The 25,506-nt window shown below is 34.7% G+C and overlaps 1 protein-coding gene and 1 pseudogene across 4 annotated transcripts in view; one reads left to right on the forward strand and one right to left on the reverse strand.

The window, feature by feature from the left end:
• Positions 1–25,506, reverse strand: part of AGBL4 (ATP/GTP binding protein like 4) — a 992,639-nt gene that overhangs the window by 621,436 nt on the left and 345,697 nt on the right. The window lies entirely within an intron of this gene.
• LOC118605232 lies at positions 4,902–5,020 on the forward strand (annotated as a pseudogene).

The following is a 25,506-nucleotide window of genomic DNA, read 5'->3' on the forward strand; positions in this document are numbered from 1 at the left end:
CTGGTTTTACTTAATCATAATACTTACTACTAGCATTTATTGTAAATACGGGCTAGAATCTAAGGCTTCTATTCTTTCTGCTATACAATGTGCCTTTTAAAGTAAACTCACATTTCTACCAAAGAAGACAGTACCCAAATCCATGAGAGAGATATGGGGGCAGGGTGTGTAGGGAGGGGGCACTGAGAGAGAAAGAGAGAGAGCAAGAGAGCACACGTGAGTGGGGGTGGGGAAAGAAGGAGGGAAGGAAAAAAGGAAAGCAGATTTCAGCTTGAATTAAATTCGGTATAAGTACATTTTATTGTTCAATCTAAAATTCCATACAGATGAACAGTCATGGACCCCAGTGTGAAGCACTTAGCTAGAAAACCTGTGGGAATTTATCACCTGAAGAATCCTTGACATGGTGCCTGAAAAAGACAGGCAGGCACTGAGAAGAGATCCAGAGGTCACCTGGTTACAGACGGTTATCATTGCCCAATTCTGCCTATAATATAGATAGGTGGGTGAGACTTGGAAAATAGACAGAGGTCACAAAGAAATTTCATCCTGATCACACCCTGAACCACTTAATTTTTATCCAAAGCCCACAAGTGGCAGGTAGGATGAAGGATATTTTAGTTCTGCCATCTGTCCAAAACGATTCTCTGTTGTTCCCCTCAATTAACTCCATGCTCTATATCTGAAAATATGGGAAATGCCTAACCAGTAGGGTTATTGAGAAAATTAAAATTAAAATAAGTCGTGTATATAATGGTACTTTTTATATTATAAATCAATTTATAGATGTCAGACATTATTATTAAAAATGTTTTTCGGAATTATTTTCAACAATGGACTTTCCTCAAATGCCAGCATAATCATGAAATTAGGACCTAGTCTAAACTCTTATATTTGTTATAACCTTATATGGCAAGATATATAAATTTTAAATATTGACAAATATGTATATTATCCTTATGGAACTTACTGAATTTTTAGTAAGTTACACTAAATTTACGAACTGCACTGACATTTACAGAGCATCTTTTACGTGCAGAGACTATTCTAAGCGCTTTATAGATATTAACTAATTTAATCCTCAGAATGCTATAAAATAGGTAGTGCTGTCTTCACTTTAGAGAAGGGACAGGGAAGCTAAGAGCGGTTAACCAAAAGTTATTTTTATTAGAGCTGATACATGAACCCAAGCAGTCTAGTTCCAAACTCAACTTGTACAGCAAACTACACTTAAAATTATTTCATTTTAATTTCTGATGTTACACTGGCATTTACTTTAAGTTTCTCTTTAATTCAACCAACTAACATGTGCAATGAGTTACATACACATTATAAGAAATGTGCCTATTTCATAAAAAGAAATTAATTCATCATTTATGATGTCATTAAAGGAGATCAGAAGAAAATGATTAACATGTCTTATGATGTAGTTGATATTTTCAGCACTGGTCTCAAAAAATAATAGAAATTCATTATTCTTATTGGCACACCATTGAGGTAGGTTCAGAATTCATCTTTCAGGTCCCCCTTACCCAGGTTAGTATAAAGCCCTTCCATCCTGCTTGCTAAAGATTTAATATTTCTGCCTCTTCACCCCCAAATTTATATGTTGAAGTCCTAACCTTCAATGTGATGGAATCAGGAGGTAGGGCCTTTGGGAGATGATAAGGTCATGGAGGCATAGCCCTCATAAATGGCATTAGTGCCCTTACAAAAGAAGTCCAAGAAAGTTCTGTTGTTCCTTCTGCCATGTAAGTTACATTGAGAAGATGGCCATCTATAAGGCAGCAGGTCTCATCAGACACCAAATCTGCTGGTGCCTTGATCTTGGACTTCCAATCTCCAGAGCTTTAAAAAATATATTTCTGGGGTTTTTAAGCTACACAGTCTATAGTATTTTGTTATAGCAGCCCAAACAGACTAAGACAGAAAATCGGTACCAAAAGTGTAGTGCTGCTGTAGTAAATACCTAAAAATGTAGAAGGGGCTTTGGAACTGGCTAATTAATGGTCAAGGTTTGAAGAGTTTATAAGTGTGTGCTAAAAAAAAAAAAAGTCTACATTGCTGCAAAGGGACTATTAAAGACGATTCTGGTGAGAGCTCAGAAGGAAAAGGGGAGAGCTACAGAGAAAGCTTGTCTTCTTAGAGGATACCAAAGTGTTTATGAACAGAATGTTGGTAGGAGTATGAATAATAAAGGTCATTCTGATGAGGTCTCAGACAGAAATGAGGAACAGCACATAGGAAACTGGAAGAAAGGTGATCCTTGTTATGAAGTGGAAAAGAACGTGGATGAATTGTGTTTGTGTCCTACTGTTTTGTTGAAGGTAGAACTTGTAAGCAATAAAATTGGTTATTTGGCTGAGGAAGTATCTAAGCAAAGTGTTAAAAGAGTGGCCTGATTCCCCTAACAATTTATGATAAAATGCAAGGAGAGAAATTACTTAAAAACAGAGTTCTTAATCAAAAGGGAAACAGACTGGAAAATTTGGAAAATTCTCAGCCTATTCATATTGAAAAGAATGAGAAAGAAGCTTATTTAGGAGAGAACAAAGGCTATAGTCAAATTTGATAAGAAGATTAGTATGGATCAGCCATCTAAACAGCTGTCAGAAGCTATTGTCCAAAATAATGGAAGAATGACCCTGAATGTTATCAGATCATTGAGACTGCCCTTTCCACACAAACCCAGAGTGCAAGGACCTGCAGGACAGAACAATTTCAAAGAAGGGGCCTACCCTACTCCTGTCTCCACTTCCCATATGCTGCTCTTTTTAGTCTGCCTCAGGTATAACTCCAGTGGGCCCAGGTGAGACAGTAAACAGCATCCAGAAAAGTATAGGGTGTTGAGGTAGGTAGGGAGGGAATTACCTCCATGTAGATTTTGAAGGATGGAGCTGCTTCAAGAGGGAGGTACCAGGTATTAGGCCACCACAGAGAGCCCCCGCTAGGCACTAGATGGTCGAGCTGTGGGGAAGACACTGCCTCCAAAACCCCAGACCAGTAGAACCACCAGCTGCATGTGATTCCAGCTCATGAGAGCATTAGAAACACAACTTCATGCCCTGAGACCTACAGCTTGGGCTGCATGCAGCAAAGCCATGGAGGTGGGGCCACCCAGAGCTCTGGGGACAAGGCCACTCAGAGCCTTGGGGGCTTAACTTTTGCCTCAGTGTGTCCAGAAGGTAAGAACTCTGCCCCAGGAGGCCTGAAGAGCAAACCCTCAAGTCTAAGATTATTTTCTAGCTTTAAGGATTTGAACTTGCTGGGGACCTGTTACTCTTTCTTTTTTTCTATTTCTCCCTTTTGGAACAACTCAAAATGGGCTTCAAGGTCATAGAGACTTTCTGTCTCTATGACCTCACAGTCTGTTATTTCTGTTATGTGTTTGTTTTTTGTTTTTGTGTGTTTTTTTTTTTTCCATTCTTCTCTCTCTTCAATAGCCTTTTCTATTTAACTACTTGCATTTGAACATCATAGCTTTCACAAAATGATGGCTCTGGCCCAAAACAACCCCACTTTCTAGATGCTTCTCATGATCAACCAATGAGTTATCTAATTTCCAGGGAGAGAAAATGTGACTGGTTCAGCTTGGATCCGGTAACTACTTCAAGTCTTCTCAGGAGTTGAGATCGCATGATACACAGGGTTGTCTCTTCTAGGCAGTGACAATTCTTCTAGAAGGGTGTATAGGGACAGAGAAATATGATGGACATCTCTGATACAGGATTATTTTTCTGAAAACTTAGTATTACTATTTATTTCCTATTTCTGTTGGAATTGTCTTGAAATCATATCTCTGATTACACAAAGACTGATTATCTTGTGGGGATACAATGGCAATTTTCATCATCATAATCATTTACTGTTTGTCCCATTTTTCAGATGAGAAAGTGGAGGCTAAGAAAGTTTAGATAACTTGCATGAGGGCACAATGAATTCAATCCACTACTCTCTCCACTCTACATATTACCTCAAATGTAGAAGATTCTCTTTGAATGTCCTCACAATCGACTATTTTGAAGTATGAACATTCAGTACCAGATAAGGCTTAGAAGGAAAAATTTCTCTGGAACGAGATTCTCATGTACTCTTGAACCTGGCTATTTTATAATGTATTCTCTTTTGACAAATGGAAATTTCAATATATGGCAAATCTATCACTTTCCAAAGGTTTATCCAAAAACCACTGTCTCTGCCACTGACCATTCCTACCTAGCATGCTGGCCCTCAGCAAGGAGATACAGCTTAGTCTATTTGAAAAACTCCAAAATTGTCTGATGAGGTAAAAGAACATACTTGGAGAGAAACATACTTGGATTAGAATTGTCTTCATCATATATAATCTCTTTGGCCTTCGCTTCCTCATTTGTAATATAAGTGAAATGACAGATCCCAATATAATAGGATTAATGTGAAGATTAGAGACTATACAAGTATAATAACCAAAACATTAAATCATATAAATGTATTTATGTTCCCCAAATTTATTCTGTTAGTGTTTATGTGTGCTAGTCTACTAGCCTAACAATTCACTAGATTCTCTATGTGCATTGCTATTATCCTTCAGAGATGCATACCTGCCTCTAGAGCCAGCCATTCTGTTTGCAGAAAATACAATGTTACTTTAATTCCTACTGAGGACTCTCAAGTAGGTCCTATCCCACCCATAAAAAAAAAAGAATTTAAGAACAACTTCCCCAGTCTGATGAGAAACATTATCTGTGCTCACATACTTGTGTTAGGACCCATACACAACTAATATTGCTTTTAATTTTATTATGCTTAAGTTATTTAAAGGGAAAAAAACAGTATAGCTAAATTTTCTATTGATTATATTAGGCATAAATATACATGTCAAATATTTCTACATGTATTTGGGTGATTTAAAATGTAGATACAACTATGGCCATGCTACCCTGAACAAGCCTGATCTTGTCTGATCTTGGAAGCTAAGCAGAGTTGGGCCTGGTTAATACTTGGATGGGAGACCACCTAGGAAGACCAGGTGCTATTGGCATAAAAAATAAAAAAATAAATAAAAAATAAGAGATTGTAAGCTGACAAGGTCCTTGCAATCTGTAAGGTCAACCAAGGGTTGCCATGCCTAAAACATAAAAATAAAAAATAAATAATAAAATAAAAATGGAATAAAAATAAAATAAAATAATAATTATTAAAAATAATGATAAAATATAGATACAAGAAGTAGTCTTTAATACCCATGTAATAATTGGTAAATTTTACTATAACAAAGTTAATAGAAAGTTCTGGAAATAAGCAAAATGTAAGAGAAAGTATGCTCTCAGGATATTATATTTTAATAGCTGGTTAATCAATGTCCGGAGAAAATAAATACATCCTAGAGCACATGGCAAATAAATATAGGACTAGGACTATATCCCGTCTTCTTCCTCTTTGTCCAGTGTTCTTTATACTAGACAAAGGACTGATAATAGAACAACTTTTTTTCTTCTAACATTTGTATTTAAAGCCTGATCAGATAGGATACTTAGGGATAGGTGGAAAGAACAGAATGAAAAAAGATAGCGTGGAAACAATGTATAAGATGTATTATGGGAATAGGAAGTAATGCAAAAAGGCTGAAGTTTAGTCTGAAGTCAGAAGGAGGCTAAGGCAATACAAAGGAACATTAACTCTACTGAGCACTGTGTACTAGGCCATATGATAGACACTTTCCACAGTTTATGTTATATGTTAATCAGAGAGATGGCATCCAGGTTATATTGCTCAGACTATGTATTACTTGAGTATAAAGATGGATCATCTCTATAGGTTGGATACATAAGAGTTGAGTACAAACTTACTGACAGGCTGATATCAATCAATTCAATCAGATTACCACTGAAAGCTAACTGGGAAGGCACACTATGATGACGAGCCTAAGTGTAGCAGGAAACACAAAAGGCAAATAGGTAGGAAACAAGTTCTAGCCTAGGCTCAACATCCTGTGTGAGCTTTGACAAATTATTTACCTTGCAAAATAATTTAATTGCTATAGTAAACCCTTTCCTACTGTTGATGACAATGCTCATTATGTTGTTCAAAATTTCTTATGTACATGGATATCTTAAAGTAGTAGGCTGCAAATTTTAATGAGAATAAAATCACTTGAGGGGCTTGTAAAAAATGTAGACTCCCATGTGTATCCAAAGAAAAAATATGTTGATACAGTGTGTCTAGAGTGGGGCAGGAATCTATATTAAACAAGCACCTTTGATAATTCCGGTATTGATATCCACAGACCATGTTTTAAGAACTACCTAATTCAACATATTCCCCTCTTTGCCTTGGCTACCAGGAAACATCACTTGGTTTTAAGATTACTCTTCCTTTCATTGTTTACCTCTGGCTATTTTATCCTTGTTTCGATGTGGGGTTTTTGTTGATGTATTTTCATTATTTTAATGTAAATATCATAATATCGCTTCCAGAAATGGTAGACATAAATAATAAATAAAATTATAGAGTTTTTGGACTTTTCTGGAACACAAAGTTTGTCTTAGATGACCTTTATGTGACTATCAAATCTAATAATTTCATTATTCTATACTGTAAACAAATGTACTGCCAAACTCAATATTAAATATTAAGGACCTACACATACCATGTACTGTGTTGGTGAAGAAAATAGACTCATGAAATTAAGTGCTATAAAAAAAAAAAAACATGGAGCAGGGCATAGGGAATGAATGTGGCGAACGAAGTGGGTGTAGAAAAATTTCCTTTATTAGAAACAGAGGTTAAAAAAATTCTCACTAGAAGATTAGTTATCAGTAAGGATTTAAATGAGGGGATGAGGTTAGCCAAATGCATCTGAGGAAAGAGTATTACAGACATAGGGAAAAGACAGATACAATGATGCCAGGAATATTTAAGAAAGAGCAAGTGACCGATGTGACAAGAATAGGGTGAGTGAGGAATGAAGTAGTAAGGTCAGAGAAGACAGAGGGACAGATTAAGTAGTTTGTTCTAAATCATTTTAAGATCCTTTTATTCTGAGTAAAGTGGGAAGTTATTGGAGAGTTTTGAGCAAGGCATGACATCTGATTCATGTTTTAAAAGGATTATTTTGGCTATTGTTTTAGCTACAGACTATAGGGAGGCAAAAGTAGAAGCAGAAAGACCAATTATGAGACTATCACAGCAATCCAAGAGAGAGGTGATAGTGGTTCAGACTCAGGTAGTATTGGTAGAAAAGCCAATCAGATTTTCTAAAAGATTAGGTGTGGGAGGCAAGAATTTAAGCGATATAGGGCTGCTGTTCAGATGTTGTTCTAACTGATCGGAAAATGCTATCTAAATTGTGGCCATAATCAATGGAAGCATATAAGCCTCTCTTTAATATATTTATATAAAACAAAGTTTGAAGGATAAGCAGAATTTGATTAAGAGAGAGAGATTCTGTTCCTATAGAATTCCTTTAAGCCATTAGGTTGATCTTGCAATACACACAACTCTATGACTATCACAGAATTTCTGGCCTCAAAGGAGAAAGCACATGCTGTTAAGTTGGTTCTTATTTATTTATCATTTCCTATTGTCAGACAATATTTCAAACACCTCAAAAAATACCTCAGAAAATAAAATAACTTCTGTAGCACACATTATCATTATTCTCCATATTATAAATAAGGTAACTGATACTCAGAAACATTAAAAAAATGTGTCATAGGTCATATAGTGAGTAGGCTCAGAGCTAGAAATTTGCAGCCAGGCTCCAAAATTTTCACTCAATCACTATACTATATTAGCCCTAAAAACTTCTCTAAGCCTCCAATTTCTCAAATGAAAGTTGGTATAATAATAGAGTCTACTTCATAAGATTGTTGCAAACATAATTAGAATGATTATTTAACCCTCAAATAATAATAAATAGCTATCGGTATTATCACATGATGTTATAGTTGATTAAAAAATTATGACCATTATTTTTGTTGAGTCCTCACATCATTATTCTCATTTTACATATTAGTAAATTGAAACTCAATGATGTTTAAATGATTTGCCATGTTACAGAGGTGAGGGGAAGTATTTGACTTCAGAGCTCATGTCTTTAAGGTCTTTTTCAATTCTTCTCATTGTCTCTAGAGGATGAAGGATACAGAGATAATCCGGTGCCAATAGTTACCAGAAACATCACTTAAATGTCTTATTTTTTTTTTAACTGTGATTTAAATGGAACCTGCATATAAGAGTAAATTGCTTTCCCATATATCAGCAAAATCCAGTTCCAAAACATAATAAAAAATAAATCTTGTGTTCAGGAGCAATAAAAATAGAAACTACCCCCAAATAAATTTAACTAAAAGTGAAGAACCTGCATAAATAAAGTTACTCAAAATCTAGTATGGACAGAAAAAGATGAAACACTCCATGTTCCTGGATAGAGAAAATATTATTATATGTCAACTCTGCTCAAATTATTCTATAGGTTTAACACAACTTCTATGAAAATGCCAAAGATATTTTTAGGATATAAAAGAGTAATTACAAAAATCATCTTTTAAAACACAAGAGAATAGTTAAGAATACTTTTTCATAAAGGGGGACTTACATTCAAATAATAAAATATATTATAAACTTACAGGTGTTAAAACAACTAATGGTACAGAAGAGCTATAAATGGAACAGTACGGGAAAGTCCTGAAGAACTCATTTATTCATTCATTCATTCATTCATTTATTATCCAACAAAAAATTTACTGAATATCTACTATGTGCCAGAAACTATTCTAGGCTCTGTGCATACAGAGAAATAGGAAAATTACGTTCCTATTCTCAAAAAGTTTATATTCTAGTGTTCCACAATAATGAAAGAATTAACCAATATGATTTGAAAAAAATAAGCTTCTCATGGAGAAAGAATTAATTTTCAACAAAGATGGTGAATAACTGGCTAATCATTGAAAAAGAAGTGAGATTAGATTCCTATGTTTAACTTTGTTAACTAAATTAAAGTAGATTAAAGACTAAATGCCGAAGAAGAAGGAAGGAGGGGAAAGTACAGGAGTGAAAGGATAAAAAAAAAAGCCTTGTTAGAGCCCTTAAAGAGAATATAATTAAACAATCAGTTATATATTCTTAAAAGAAAAGGGTATTTCTTTGTAACAATAAAGAAGTAAGACGTAAAGAGAAAGTTTTATGGATTTGACGATTTGAAAATCAACACTTCTAAATGTCCAAAATACTATAAAGAAAACCAAAAGATAAATAACACAGAAAAATACCTGCAATTCTATAAAACAGAAAAAGAGTTAATTCACTCAAAATAAAAACCTGTCACTTCAGAGAATAAAAAGATGCTACAGACTGAAGAACAGTTTTGCAAAGCATATATGAGAAAAAGAACTAGTATCCAAAATGCACAAAGAACTCTTAAAACTCAACAATAAGAAAACAATAATCCAATTTAAAGATGGGCTAGAGATCTAAAAAGGTATGGAACTGAAGAAGATGTGGATGGCAAGTGAGCATATAAAAAGATGTCAACATCATATGCCATTAGGGAATTGCAAATTAGAACCATGATGACATACCACCACACACCTATTAGAGCGGCCAAAATCCTAAACACTGACAATACCAAATGCTAGATGTGGAGCAAAAGGAACTCTCATTCATTACTGCTGAGAGTGCAAAATAGTATGGCCACTTTGGAAGACAGTTTGGTGGTTTTTTACAAAACTAAATGTATTCCTGCCATACAATGCATCAATTATGATCCTTAATATTTATCCAGATGAGTTGAAAACTTATGACCATACAAAACCCTGCACATCTGTTTATAGGAGTTTTATTCATAATTTCCAAAACTTGGATACAATTAAGATGTCCTTCAATGGGTGAATAGATAATCTATGGCAATCTATACAATGGAATATTATTCAGTGATAAAAAGATATCAGCTATGAAGTCATGAAAGACACGAAGAAAACTTAAAGTCACATTGCTATGTGAAAGAAGCCAGTCTGAAAAGGCTACATACTGTATGATTCCAATTATATGGCACTCTGAAAAAGGCAAAACTATGCAGACAGTAAAAGATCAATGGTTGCTAGGGGTTGAGAGAAGGGAAAGAGAGAGGGATGAGTAGGTGGAGCACAGTGGATTTTTAGGGCAGTGAAACTGTTATTCTCTATGAAACTATAAAGGTGGATACATGCCATTATACATTTGTCAAAATCCATAGAATATACAACACAAAAAGTGAATCCTAATATGTAAGTGAACTCTACTAATAGACTTTAGTTAATAATTATTTTATCAATATTGACACCTCAATTGTAATAAACATACCACATTAATGCAAGATGCTACATAATAAGGGAATTGGGAAGCAGTGGCAAGGGGCTATATGGTAACTCTGTATTATTCCCTCATTTTTTAAACCTAAAACTGCTAGAAGAAAAAAAAGTTTATTAGTTTTTAAAAAGCAGCCGCAACAACAAAATCAGAGAGAGAGAGAGAAAGAAAGAGAGAGAGAGAGAGAGAGAGAGAGTGCGAACACAGGAGAGTTGCAAAAGAAAAAAATCAAAACAAAACTATAAATTACCATTACTCTTACTGAAGATGTCCAATCTAACCAGTAAATAAAGTTAAATCATTAACAAAAGGTTGTTATTTAGTTTTGAAAGTAATCAGAGAGAGAAAAGCTAGCACATTTATAGGCCTCTGGGGAAGATACAAAAAGGACAGCTTGCAGGGCATTTTATTACTGTGGCTCAGAAGTGCTTTAAATATACATAATCTCAATTTCATATCTGGAAACGTGGCCTAACAAAAGAATCATGGCGAACACAAAACCATGTATTACAGTACTGTTTATTATAGAACTCAATTGTCCAACTTGAAATAATTAATAAATTTTTGTGGATTGAAACAATTTTCTGAAATTCCTTTAAAAACTATTATACAAAAATATTTAAGATGTGAAAAATATTTATACTGTCTTGCCAAGTGGAAGATAAAGGAGGTTCATAAAATAGTTCCATATTACCTAAGAATGATATGAAAAAACATATGTATATAATTACACATATGTATATAAGAATTCTTAAGAAAAAAACATATGTATATAAATTTACTTTTTTTGTCTGTATATATCCCTATAGCTATCTAGCTGTAGAGAGAAACAAGTAAAATTATACCAACATGCTAACAGTGGTTATTTCTTTTTAATTAGGTTATGGGCAGTTTTTTTCCTTCATTTTAGTTATCTATATTTTCTATAACTTCCACAAGTAATATGCATTGCATTTATAATAAAAAATATAATGTAGTAGCTAAGAGAAAAGGTTCTGGAGTTATTCTGGCTATAATTTGAGCTAGTTAGTTTGCCTTTCTAAGCTTCAGTTGGCACCTATGTAGAATAAAAATATTAGTTATTTTGAGGAATAAATGTGATAATGTCTGTTAAGTATTTAACATAGTGCTTCTACAATAAATGATCAATAAATATTAATCATATGTCATCATCATTATTATAAAAGCAGCTGAGGATTAAGAGACAGGACCAAAGCCCATTACCTCTACTGAGACATTATATCCAGAACTGAGAGGAAGTGGGATATTTAAATGCAAAAGATGGTCATGATGATGATGATGATAAGCATGGGATGTACTACGTGTATTCTAAAAGTGTTAAACACATAAACTTAATCCTTTTAATAACCCAAAGAGTGGGGAACTGAAGCACAGAGAATTTAGGTAATTTTTACAAGGTAAAAGCTAGTAAGCCATATCAAAGGCAGGCAATCTAGGTTCATGGTTTGTATTCTTAATCATTAGACCATAGAACCACTCTGTTGCAATTAGTCTGATCTTATACATGAAGCTGTGTTCCTAAGGCATTTGAAAATGCATTGTCTTAGATGTGTCTTGCTTGTGCCAAATTAATTTTTCCTTGTGATATGTGATTCCGTCTATTTTTTCCAATTTGCCTCGTGTTCATGAAGTGAACTAAGATCTAGAGAGAGAGAAGAAAGAAGATAGAGAGTTGAGGTCTAATTGCCTTCAAAGACTATGTCAACACCATACCTACTAGATTTGGTTTAGGGGGAAATGCAAGGTTAGATGTTTCCCTGATTATTAAAAATAATGATAACAGCTTTTATTTATGAAGTATGCATGGACTATACTAAGCACTTTATATATGTGATCTCATTTAATTCTCATAACAATCCAATATAATCAGTATTTCTAGCCTATGTTACAGTAAGAAAAACTGAGGCTAAGAGAGGTTAACTAGCTTGTCCAAATCTGCATAGCTAGTAAATGGCAAAATGAAGGTATGAATGCAACTTGGTTCGATCCAGATGCTGTTAAATATTACCCTGTTTCACTATCACACCAAGAAATGTGGAATTTGAGATGGAGCTAGATATAGTGGGCCAGGGCTGGGAAGCTGATTAAGGAGGGCCATGACCGTAGAGATCTAGAATAACAGGAATCTATGATGTTTAGATCTACATAGAGATAGACCACATTAAAATTAAAAAAAAAAAAAGGTATAGAAAAGAGTTTTACAAACCCAAATAAGAAGTCAGAAATGGTTTGTCCATGCCTGACTTTGCATCAGTTTCTTTTTTTAGTACAAAAATATTTTACTGTGAAAAAATAAGTAAGTAAATAGGTAAATAAATAAATAAATAAATAATCCAAACAAAATAAAAGTAGGAAAAAAATACAATATGGTCCAAATGTCTAAAAAGAAACACTTAACACTTTAATGTAACACTGATATATATTTTCCCCAAAGATAAATGTTTTGTCGCCTAATAAAAAATACAAAGCATTTTGCCAGGCTATTTTATACTCCTCCAAAATATTATCTTTTCCATTCTCTTCCTGATTCTAGCTTACATCTTGGATGTAAGTGGCTTAATAGTAGTGACCTAAAGAAAGTAAGAAATTTACAGGGGAACCTGTCCCTGACTGAACCTGAATCAAAGATACTCGGTTTACCTGTTGGTAAATAGTTTCTTTGATGCCTAACCAAATAAAGGAAGGAATGATTGTGAGTATGGACATCATCAATTTCCACTCCACCTCTAAATTGTCCAGTTAATTCAAACATAGGTTTTGGATTCATGCATGGTAAGCTGCTGTTACTTCATAAGTTTATGTACTACTTCCTGAATATATAAATATATCCAAAAACATTTCCATTCTGTTGCCACTATCACTTTTTCTCATCACTTCTCTTATGGATTATTGTACTTGTCTCTTATTTCATACTTTCTAATATATCCTCTACTGATACCAGAGTGATACTCCTAAAATGAAAATTTCTTCTTCTTATCCTTCCCTATCAGCAGCACCCAATTACAGTGTCCGGTACATAGCAATGACTGAAATACTGACTGACTAAATGAACAAATGAAAAGAAACAGTAGGAACACAAATGTGTGGTTGAAAAAAAGAAGTTTCTTTGTCTCCAATATGAAGGTAACAAAACAGTCTACATTACATGGTGGTTGTGAGCACTATATAAGATAGAAATAAATTTCTGCTTCAGTCGAATTGAGTAACAGAAACCAGATTTACATCTCTGCATGAAGAAACTAAAACACTGGACAAAATATATGAAACAATGGCTTTCAAGACATTGGCAGTCAGGCAATGAAGGACATTGTTCATGGAAATGTAGAAGGTAGGACCATTAACATTTGGCAGTTTCCTAAATAACTAAACATTCATCTGCCACCTGACCCATTTATTCCTTTGTTAGGAATTTACCCAAGAGAAATAAAAATATATATATACATACAAAGATTTGTACATAAATGTTCATAGTAGCTTTATTTGTAATAACTAAAGTCTGGTGGGGGCTCTCAAATGTCTATCAACAGATGAAAATATAAATAAATTGTGATATGTCTACATAGTCAATTATATGTATAAAATATATAAAAAGGGAATGAAATATTGATACATGCAATATTGATGAATCTCAACATAATTATGCTGAAAGAAGCCAGATAAAGAGTATACAGTACATCTGAAACTAATATAAATAATATTGAATATCAACTGTAATTGAAAATAAAAAAATAAAAATATATTTTTAAAAAGATCATATAGTGTACAATTCCCTTTATATAAAACTTTAGAAAACCAAAGACTAATTTATGGTGAGTTAAAGATTAGTAGTTGATTGGAGAGGAGATGGTTTCATAAATGTGCATACATCAAAACACCAATTTATACATTTTAAATATATATGATTTATATTATTTCAGTAATACCTCAATATAGTTGCTTTTAAAAGTGATAAAGGACAAGGTAAAAAATATAGCATGGTGCCTATCACCTATTAAGTACTCAATAAATGTCATTTATTATTATTATTAAAGTACAATGAGGTTAAAAATTCCATCTACTACACCATTAAAACTGGCATCAGATTTCCTTTCATGCTTGGGAAAATAAATGTTTAGGTATATGTAAAACCTAGATGGCAAAAGCCTAAGCAATAAAAACAAGATAGTTGTAGGGTTCAACAACAACAAATGAGAGGAATTTGAGTTTTACACCCAAGTAAATAGAGAAAGAAACTACAGAGATGGTGGTAAGCATAGATAAGGATAATTATATGCAGTTAGGAGGCTAATAATTCCCTTGTGGTGGGGTGATTGAATAATATTTTAAGACAAGAAGCTGTTTGGTTTTCATTTTTTTGTGATGTAAATCCTTTCTCCGATACTTCTAACTTTAACTCCAATATACTTAATAAATACTTTAGGAGAACTGTGGTGTTGGTTTTGTGTAATGTGTATGTGTGTATATCAGTTAAAAAATATGTATGGCTACAAGAAACAGAAAAATAATCACAATGTATTAAATACAATAAAAGTTTTTGTTTTCTTCACATAAAAGAAATCTGTAATTAGGTTCTCCAAGAATGGCATGGCGACTCTACCATTATCAAAATCTAGTTTTTTTCTATTTTGCTACCCATCCTATTCAGCCTGCTACCTCACGATTCATGTTAGCTACTCAAATTTCATCCAATATGTTCTATATTCCAGCCTTGAGGAAAGAGAAAGACAAAACATGCTATGACTTCCTTTAAGAAACTTGTTTCCCAAAAGACGCATACTCTTCTTGCATTTCTCTAACTAAAAGGCAGTATGGAGATTGCAGTTTTTCTTCCCACTACCCCAGGAGTGATGTACACAAATAAAATTAGGGGTTTTACTATTAAAGAAGAAGAAGATGAGAATGAAAAGTAAAGTAGGCAATTAGCTATCTCTGCCATAGTGTGTGAAGTGAGAAAGGAAATTTTACATATGATTCAATACAGTGTGAAACAGAGGTAATACATACAAGAACCCAGAGGTAGAGGTGACCATGAAAATGTGAAGTCTTCCCAGAGGAAAATGTACAGAAGTCTTGTACAGTTCTTAGACTGCCACAGGGTGTAGAATAACAGGTGTAGAACAGGAATTTAAATTACCCTTAGCAATGCCTTATTAGCTGAGAGACACTCCCTCACCACCCCACCCCAATACCTAATTATCATCTTGGTTATAAAAATACTTTGGTAAGGAGAGTGGCTCAGAATAAATCATTTCTATGGTAGAATGAGAGCATAATCTTACTAGTGCTGTCTCTGAAGTCATCTCCACTCTGAATTTGTCAGGATCTGCAGAACCGACTTGATCCCTCCTGCCTTCTACCACATCCCAGGACCAAATTTATTGCCTGAAATTGGGAATTAATACTATATCCCTATCTCTTAGCACAGCTTCTGGTATTTGGTAAGTGCTCAATAAATACTTGTAGACTAAGTTAAATTGAAAAAAAAAATTATCTATCTATTATCTATCTATTATCTATCTATCTATCTATCTATCTATCTATCTATCTATCTATCAAGATGTTAAACTTAGTAATCAGGAAAACATGATTTAAAATGACAATGAGATGCCCTAACAACCCATCAAACTGATGAAAATTAGAAAGCGTGATAATGTTAAGGGCTGGTAAAAATGCAGGGAAAATAACACTCTCATATTCTACTGGTGAAGATGTAAACTAAGAACCCGTAATAACATAATACAACCTATGTTATAACCTATGACCCGACAATCCCACTTCTAGATATATGACTTGGGGAAATGTTCACATGCAAATAAAAATTATCACAAACAAATACCAGTGCAGCAATATTTGCAATGTCAAAAACTTGGAAATTTCTTTAATGCCCATCCATAGGAAAATGGGTTTATAATATGGTATTTTCACCTGATGGGATAATAGCAAAGTGGTCAAGATTTCTATTGCTCACTGTATTATCTTCTGGACATACTTCTACACCTACTTTGTATTTAGGTGTGGTCATATGATTATTTCTGGCCAATTACTCATGAAGGAAAATGACAATTCTGCATTGAAGCATTTAATTGTTTGTGTGAAACCCTACAGCTTTCTTTTTCCCTGCCGTGGTAAGTGAGGAGGCCTTGATTCTCAGATGGTATGCTGCCAAGATGGTAAAGCCTTTTTAACCTGGGCCCTGAGTGAATATGAAGAGCAGAGCATACCACTGATCCATGCTGGTTATACAGCAGGAGTGAGAAATGAACATTTGTTGTACTAAATAACTGAGATTTGGGGGACCTAGCTTATCCTAAGAAAAAATAATTAAGAGGCATAGACTAGAGCATAGCTAGTGTCAGTTCCCAAAACTAAACAGTCCTCAATAATATCACATTGAGATAAAAAGGCACATTTTAGAATAATTTGTATAGGATGATATTTTTATAAATCCAAAACATGCACAAAAAGAAAAAATACTAGAAGATTTTATATAGATATAAATAAATGATATAAAACAGTACAAAATGGGAAAGAAGGAGAAATGAGAAGCTAAAAGAGGGGAGGAAAGAGTCTCCCCTAGAGCCTCCAGAGTGAGAGTGGCCTTTGATTTCATGTTAACTTTATACTTCTCACCTCCATTACTCCAAGAGAATAAATCTTTGTTGTTTTAAGCTACCAGTTGGTGGTGATTTGTTGCAGTAGCCTGAGAAAACAAATATAACCCACAATGTCCCCTTTTTTTAAAATAAAAATATTGGAAGCAAACAAACATGGAAGTAAATATTAATGGCTCTGAATTCTGGGTGGGAAGCAAAGGTGTTTATAATGTTGATCCTTGCATTTTCCTACATCCTTTCAATTTCTCGCAATAAAAATTTTTTAATGAATTATATGGGTTACATTATTAGGTAAATTATAGTTAGTTGTATATCTCTCTTAACTGTTTTGTAAATGCTTAAAACCCTGAGAAAAGAAACATTTTGAGTTCTTCAGTAAAACCCCATTACGGATAGTTCATCATACAAAGACTTTTGAGGCCCTTGACAACTGACCTCCATCTCATCTCAGAGTCATTGCCTATATTCTACAACTTCCTGAGACATACCTCATGTTCTAGATTACTACAGTTTGACAGACAGGAAATTTTTAAGTCTTCTTATCTTTGCTCCTGTTGTTTCCTTCACTTAGAATGGCCCCTAGGGCCTGAGAACTCCACCTTCTTCTTTTAGAACCAGTTCAAATGACACCCTTCAATGAAGCCATCCCTGATTCTTTAGATAGAACTAATTTATTCCTCTTTTTTGTCCCTTTCACATATAGTTCATAATGAATTTTCATATTTGTCACTTTATTGTCTGTCTTTGCCTATTTGTAGAGGTAGTCAAAACTCCAATTAATTATATTTACACCCCCAATAACTAACAAAGTGCCTGGCAGAGATTAGCATCCACTGAATGTTAACTGAATAAATACATGAATTAATGACTTTATTTCATAATTCAGTGCTTCTGACCCTGAACTTCTGTATGTTCCAAACATAATTCAAGGGAAAGGTCTGCAGAAAGGCAAATCAACCCAGAGAGACCCCCCCAAGTAATTTCTCTCCAACAGTATTAATCATCAGAGAATGCCTTCTTAACCTCTCCATCACAACAGAAGAAAAAAGAAAAACTAACTGCAGAGTTGCTTTGTCGACAGAAAACTCATCTCACTTCTTGGCTATGATCCCATATCCACTGCACTGGGTTCAGCCCAGTAACCAATACTGTAAATGGCATCCTGAATCACTCTCTGACAGAGCTTGGCACTATCTCCAGCAGCCTGACCTACAACTTATATTCTAACAAATTTGAGCCATTTTTGTTTACTTTATTAGAGGGAGATAGAGAAAGAGAATATACTAACTATTCCTTTCTCCTTGGCAGCAAGGTTGTCTGGAGGACTTCTCAAATGTCCATATTTTAGAGGACATTAGAAAGTGCTAAATTTGTGAGTCTTAGAAGAGCAGGCATATATGAAGTGACTTTAGGCAGTATAGAAAAAAGAGAAAATCACATTATCTAACCGCATCCCTCCATCTTTACATCCACCAAGATGGTTAATGTGTAGCTCCAATTAGCTTCTCCTCTACCCAGATGTCTTCACTGACCACTCTTATTTATTCATTTCTCAACGCTTCTAACATTAGTCTCAATCTTTCTATATATCCAGTGTCTATCACAGTAAGTGGCACACAGTGGGAATTTCAATGGAAATATTTGTTGAATGAATGAATGAATGAATGAATGTTCACACAGGCCTTATGTCAGGCATATAAGGAGAAGAGAGGAGAAATATTGTTAAGTTGAATCCCATGTACAAATATAATCTCAAAGGTTTTATCCATAACTTTCTCTTGCTACATCAATAGTTTTCAATTTTCACTTTTTTTCTTTTTTTACTGACGATAACTTGCATACAATAAAGCACAAAAAGCTTAAGTGTATAGCTCAGTAAATGTTTACAAATGTCTGCTTCCTAAAAAAAAATATAAGAATCTATGATCATTTAATCTCACTCCCTTCTACCTTTTTACAACTGCCAAATATATTATTTCTATCTATGTTATGACACCCAGAAGACATTATTACCACTATTATTTTAAAAAATCAATACATCTACCCTTTTCTATTTTCTTCATATATTTACCCTTTTCTATTGTTTTTTTTTTTTCCTGCCCACAGTTCTGAGAATTTTTGAGAATTTATGATGTTCTTTCACTGATTCAAGAAACTCAAGCAGGATAAATTCAAGCAGGATAAATACAAAGAAAACCACCCTCAGGAACTTCATTGTCAAACCACAGAAAAACTCCTTGGATCCCTTTTCTTCAGAAACCTGAAGAACTTCTTTTGGGACATTTGTGGTGCAGGTCTATAAACAGTGACTTTTCTCAGTTACGTGCCTCCATTTTTGAAGGATATTTTCACTAGAAATAAAATTCTATTCTTTTTCCTTTGATCACTTTAAAGATGTCAATTTATTGTCTCTGATTTTCATTACCTCTACTGAAGGGTCATCTCTATTGCACTTTTGAAGATTGCTGGCCTTTTATCTAGAGCTGTTTTTAAATTTTTTTCTTTGGTTTTTTCATTTCCCCAAGGGTAGATATGAGTAGTCAGTCTAAAGTTTAGAAGAGACATATCTTTGGGAATCATTAGCATATAGGTAAAAAGTGGAAGCACAAGAGAGTGAATGAGATTATTCTGGGAATGAAATTATTCAGGGAAGAGAAGGGAAAAAAGAAATGAGAAGGAAAGAGAAATATTTAAGAGGCAATAAAGAGAAGGTGGAGTCCATAACTGACAGAGAATGATCAGAGAAGAGATTAAGGAGTGCAATACCTAAGAAGTGAAGAGAAGAGAATCATAAAGAAATACGTAAACAACAGTGTCAAGCAAAGTAGGGTTTAGCTATATGAGTGCAGAAAGGCATTCTTTACATTGGGCAAAATGGAAATCACTGGAGAAAATTATCTGCCGTATGATTTTATTGTATTTGTTTCCTATTGCTTTTATGACAAATTACTGCAAACTCAGTGACTCAAAATAACACAAATTGATTATATTACAGTTTCGGATGTAAGAAATTCTAAAATCAAAGTGTTGACAGTTTGATTTTCTTCTGGAGTCTCTAAGGGAGATTCTATTTTCTTGCCATTTCCAGTTTCCAGAGGTAACTTGCACTTGTTGGTTTATGGCCCCTTCCTCCATCTTTACGGCCAGAGGCACAACATCTTCAACTCTCTCTTACCTTCCTCCCCTTTTTTTCACCTATCTGCTTCCATCATCATATCTCCTCTGACTCCAACCCTTCAGCCTCCTCCTTCTGAGGACTTTTGTGATTATATTGGGTTTACTTGGATAATCCAACATGATCTTCTCATCTCAAAATTCTTAACTTAATTACATTTGCAAACTTTGCCATGTAAGGTAACATATTCACAGGCTCCAGGAAATAGAATGTGGACATCTTTGAAGGGCCGTATGCTGTCTACCATAACCACGTGTCTTGGTTTATGTGTCTTGGTTCCCTTATTTGTAAAGTGGGTATAATTATACTGATCACTCTAGGCTATTGAAATAATTCACTTAAATTAAATTGAACCCTGATTGAAGGTAGACAATCATTAACGAACAGTGGTTGAAATTGAATTTTAATTTCTCTGCCACTGGTAAAAGAGAGATGGTAGAGGAAAGGGATGTGGATAAGAGAGTATGTCAAGGCAACCTACTAGCAGAGGAGGTAGTGGGTATATTCAGGGCAAGATTTCCCAGGAGTAGAGGAAAAGGAGACTGCTGTTTTGAAAAAGGAAGCAAGTATTCCCTAACAATAGCCTGAATGTCTCTCGGCAAACTGTTCCCCAAGAAAGGAAATTAACAAAAACAAACCTAAGGGGGAAAGAAGCCAGAGCAAGAAACAACCCCATGCGTAATCATCTGGGAACCTGTAGTCCATTGATCCCCAGAGGCTTTCCAAGATGAACCTAAGAATTGCTAGGCCACAAATGATTAAAAATAAGGAAGGCAATATTCTCTCCTGTTTGTGATTTGTTTTCCATTTCAAATTTCGGTTTTGCTTGAGCAGCTATAATCCTCTAGTGCAGAACACCTAAATTGGTTAATATAAGTATTAGTAGAATAAAGGAGGTGGGCCTATGGACTAGGAGTGAAGAGATATAGGTTCTAGTTCTAACTCTGCCATTAAATTACTGGGTACTTTTTAGCAAGTTTTTTCTTCTTTAAGGGTCCCCCATGTATAAACTAAGAATTAAACTGAACTAACATGCCATAAACTGTTTTATCATTGTCTCTTGCTTTTTGTTTGTTTGTTTTTGCTCTTGCCTCTCTGCCTTTCCCTCAGAGATTTCATTTTCATTACTAAATCATTTCTATGCTAACAATTTTCAAATCATGATATCCTCTCATTAGCAATTCGAGTTGTAGCTTCAACTATCCACTTGTTATTCTTACTTGGCCATTTTGCCACACACCTCACACTCAACATGACAAAAACTTTATTATTCTAATATTCACATCCATTTTTAATTCAATGTGCTTACCTATCTAATTTTACTTACCACTAGTTCCAGAACCTTTTACCTCATGGCATGTAGATGGCCAGTCACCCAATCCCACCCACTCCTTCATCCATCTCAATATTTCAAGTGTCTTTATTTTGTTTATGTTATCCCAGCCTCTACGCAGTACCCTCTCTCCTTGGACCACCTTAGTGTAGGGATCTCAATCTCCATTATAAATATATTATAAATTATTATAAATAGGCACGCAGTAAAATCGCCTTTACTAGTAAGGGAAGGAACACAGTTAATTTGATGCAAAGAACATCAGAAATGAAGAAAGTTGGATCCTAAATCTGACTCAGAAATTGACTTACTGTGTGACCCTAGATAAGCTACAAAACCTCTCTAAACTATAGTTCCTCCATCTAAAAAATGCATACATGAACTTTCACCATGCTATTTCCTTTGTCTATCAAAATTCATTTATCTTTCAAGCATAGCCCCATTAATGCCAGTTATACGAAATTTTCCTGTTTCCCATAATACCAGCAGTTGGAATGTGATCATTCTCTCCCATCACAACCTGCATCTTTATAATATTAATGAGTATCTTGTATTACATTTACTTGAGAATATATGTATCTATTTCTCCCACAAACTAGAGACCATGACTATTATCTGCATTGCCTTGCTCACTACCTTGTCAACAAAGAGGTGTGACCAGGAAATTTTTAATAAATGAATATGTAATCTTGTGGAGAAACCAGAAATGGAAGAAAAATGGGGAAATTAGACATCCATGTTTTATATTCATTGTGATATTTCCTATTTGGAATCGGGAATGTAGCTACATAGCCTCCTTTAAAATTATCTTGAGAGAAAAAAAAAAATCCCATGATATAAAAGCATTTAAATGAAGTTTGGAGTTTCATTTGTCTTTTAGACTCCAAGTCTAATAAACCTATTTAGCATTTCTATAGTATTTAACATTTCCAAAGTACTATTCAATGTTAATTAGTTAATCCTAATGTTCTGTAAGGCAGGTCAATATTATGATCCTCTCTGAAAAGTTAAGAACATGAAAATTCAAAGGTATTTTGGCTTCCCCTTTCAGAATGTAAGATACTGCTGAATGTTTTTACAAATATAAAGTAGTATTTTGGAATAGAAATTAGCAATGTTTAGAAATTAAGCAGAGGAAGTTAGATGGAATTCTTCCTTTCACTATGGAGCAACGCGTAAAAGGCAAAAAGGGACCTGGGCATGACTCCTCAGCTCGTCATTTAAGGTCCAAATAGTCTGGCGTCTTATGCCAGGAAGAGGACTCAGGTTCAGGCAGGTAAACTGACCAAGAAATTCAGCACAATAGATACCAGATTTATGGGAATAAGACAGATCTCAGAGCACACCTATGTGTTGGTGGATTGAGTTAGATGACAGGCCTCTTGGCATGATCAGGATTGGCTCAATGACTGAGGAGCAGTGGAGGTGTAAAGCCTGAAGGTCAAAGTTTCAGCAACTGCAGCTGAGGGGCTTTTGACAAGAGGCTGGCATACTTTTTCCCCCAAGGTTGCACCCTAGGGCTATAGTTCCACTTAGCAAAAAAAGAGTAGACCTGACAAGGTTCCATTTGGTCATTGCTCTATCTTATGCCTTTCTGCCCAGAGCCTTCTCACAATTCTTGGTGTGGAACATGCAAATAGCATGGTAGATGACATGGAAAATGATAGAAAATCCTTCTCTCCTAAAGCTGAATTTGATGTACAGAAAGCAGAAAATGGCTATTCATCTCATGGGCCATATATAAGTCCAAGTAGAGAGGGAAATGTAAACACCAGAGGATAGTAACTAGGTCAAAGAAGCTCTTTTCAATTAGAAAGATAAGTCTTCGACACCTAAACATAATACTAAATCCATTCATTCATTCATTATTTCATTGATTAACTCATTTCCTGAGTATATGGTTGAACACTTCCTCACAAAGAAAAAAGATAAATAGGACATCATTCTCATACTCAAGGCATTTATAATCTAGTTCAGGTTGCTCAAAGTATGTATAGAAGGCCAACTGCATCAAAAATACCTGGGATGCTTTTCTAAAGTACAGTTTCTTAGGTCTTCTTTGCTTGCCCACTAACTCCTTGACAATATACCAAACCTGACAACCAGAGAAAGTGTTAAAATAACTCCATTTCCAGCCATGTGTGTAGGGACAAAGAGGGACCCAGGGGATGTCAGTGAGGTACAACAAAAGAAAATTCCTACCACATGCAGATTTTGTTGCTGAACTAAGTTTTATGTTCAATTCAATTCCAGTTTGGGACTAGGGAAGGCTTTGAGCTTTTGTCAAATAAACCATCTCCACCAATTTTTCTGTGTTACATTTAATTTGATCTCTGAAGATATATAGCCTCTGATTTCCAAACATATATTCAACTCCCTGCTTGAAATATAAACTTTATTGTCTAATAGGCGTCTCAAATGTAATGTGATCAAAACAGAACTTCTGATATTTCACTCCCCAAAGCGACTCTGCTCTCAGCCTTCCTTTTTTCATTAAATAATACCATCATTTACTCAGTTGCTCACATTAGAAGTCTAGGAATCTGAGACTCCCCTCTTTCTCTCAAACCACACCTAAGTAAATCATTTTAATACAACCTCAAAATATATGCAAGTTTTGTTTATTTCTCTTTATCTCTGTTTTCACTACTCTTATCCAAGCCACCACCATCTCTCTTCTGGCCCTCTGCAATCATCTCTTAACTGGTCTTTTCTGTATATAGTACATTCTTCACATACCAACCAAGGTGACATTTTTGTAAACAAAAGTGAACTCTGTTTTTCCCCTGCTTTAAATCTTCTGATGGCTTCCCATCACAAGTAGAATAAAGCCTGAACTTTTTACCTAAGGCTATAAAGGCTTACGAGATCTAGTCTTTCCCTAACTTTCCAACCTCATTTCAGACCTCCCTTCCCATCACGTACTATTCTCTCACCACTTCTTGTGTTTGTTCTTCTGAAAGGCACAAAACTTATTTTTCCCTTTTGTGTCTATTTACTTGCTATTATCATTGCTTACAACAATAATCCTTTGGGTCTTTTCTAAGACTAGGTTTCTTTGACATTTTGGGTCTTAATTTAAATGTTTTATCCTTACTGAAACCTTCCATGAGCACCCAAACTAAAGTAGAACCTAAGTCTCTCTGCACTTTATATGTCTTAAAAATTTTATATTTGTTTATTGTCTCCTCCCATTAGAATGTTAGGTTCATGGGAGAAGGAACCATGCTTGTCTTATTCAAAATTATATATCCAGTGCTTGAAACAGTGCCTGGAACATAGCAGGTGCTCAATAAATGTTTACTGAATGACAAAATCTATAAAATAGGGATAGTAATACCTGCCTCACAAGATGGTTTAGAGATTCAATAACATGTAGAAATAAATGCTTGGCATGAAGTAGGTGCTAAGATTAATACCTGTCCCACTAGGTTTTCCTACTCGGCTCAAGCAGACGTTGAGCAAAGTCTTTGCTTTTCAGTGCCTCGGATCTTCATCTATAACATGAGGATTTAAAACTCCTACCTTGCAAGACTTCAGAGATTAAATGAGAGAGCATGTAAAGCACCTAAACGTATTAGGTTCCCATCTGCCCTTAGTTGTCCATAGATCAAAGGGGATAGTTGATAGGAATAGTGCTTTATAAACAGTGAAGAGCTATTTTATTGTAGGTTTGATACACAGAGATTTACAGATAGACAGATGAAGTCAGAATCATTAGATTCTGGCTGTCAAATAAAATATGCTTTAAAATATAAATTTTGGACTCTTTAGAATCAAACAGGATTCTCCCTGCCAGCAAGCAGCACAAGGCTTTGCCCAAAGCCATTAACACCACACAATTCGTGCTTGGCAAAGCCAGCCCTTATATTGGCAGATACAATTTTCAATTAACAGATGGAGATCTGGCTCTTGGAGCATTTTGGGGCAGGACTCAGGAGTACTTTGCATAAAACACTTGAGCACCCAGTAATCCACTGGTCATTGCATTATTATTTCCTGCATCTGCTCATTTAGATGGCCTGCACCTGCTATCT

This window comes from Rousettus aegyptiacus, unplaced genomic scaffold (assembly GCF_014176215.1).
Source record: "Rousettus aegyptiacus isolate mRouAeg1 unplaced genomic scaffold, mRouAeg1.p scaffold_m13_p_1, whole genome shotgun sequence".
Lineage (NCBI taxonomy): Eukaryota > Metazoa > Chordata > Mammalia > Chiroptera > Pteropodidae > Rousettus > Rousettus aegyptiacus.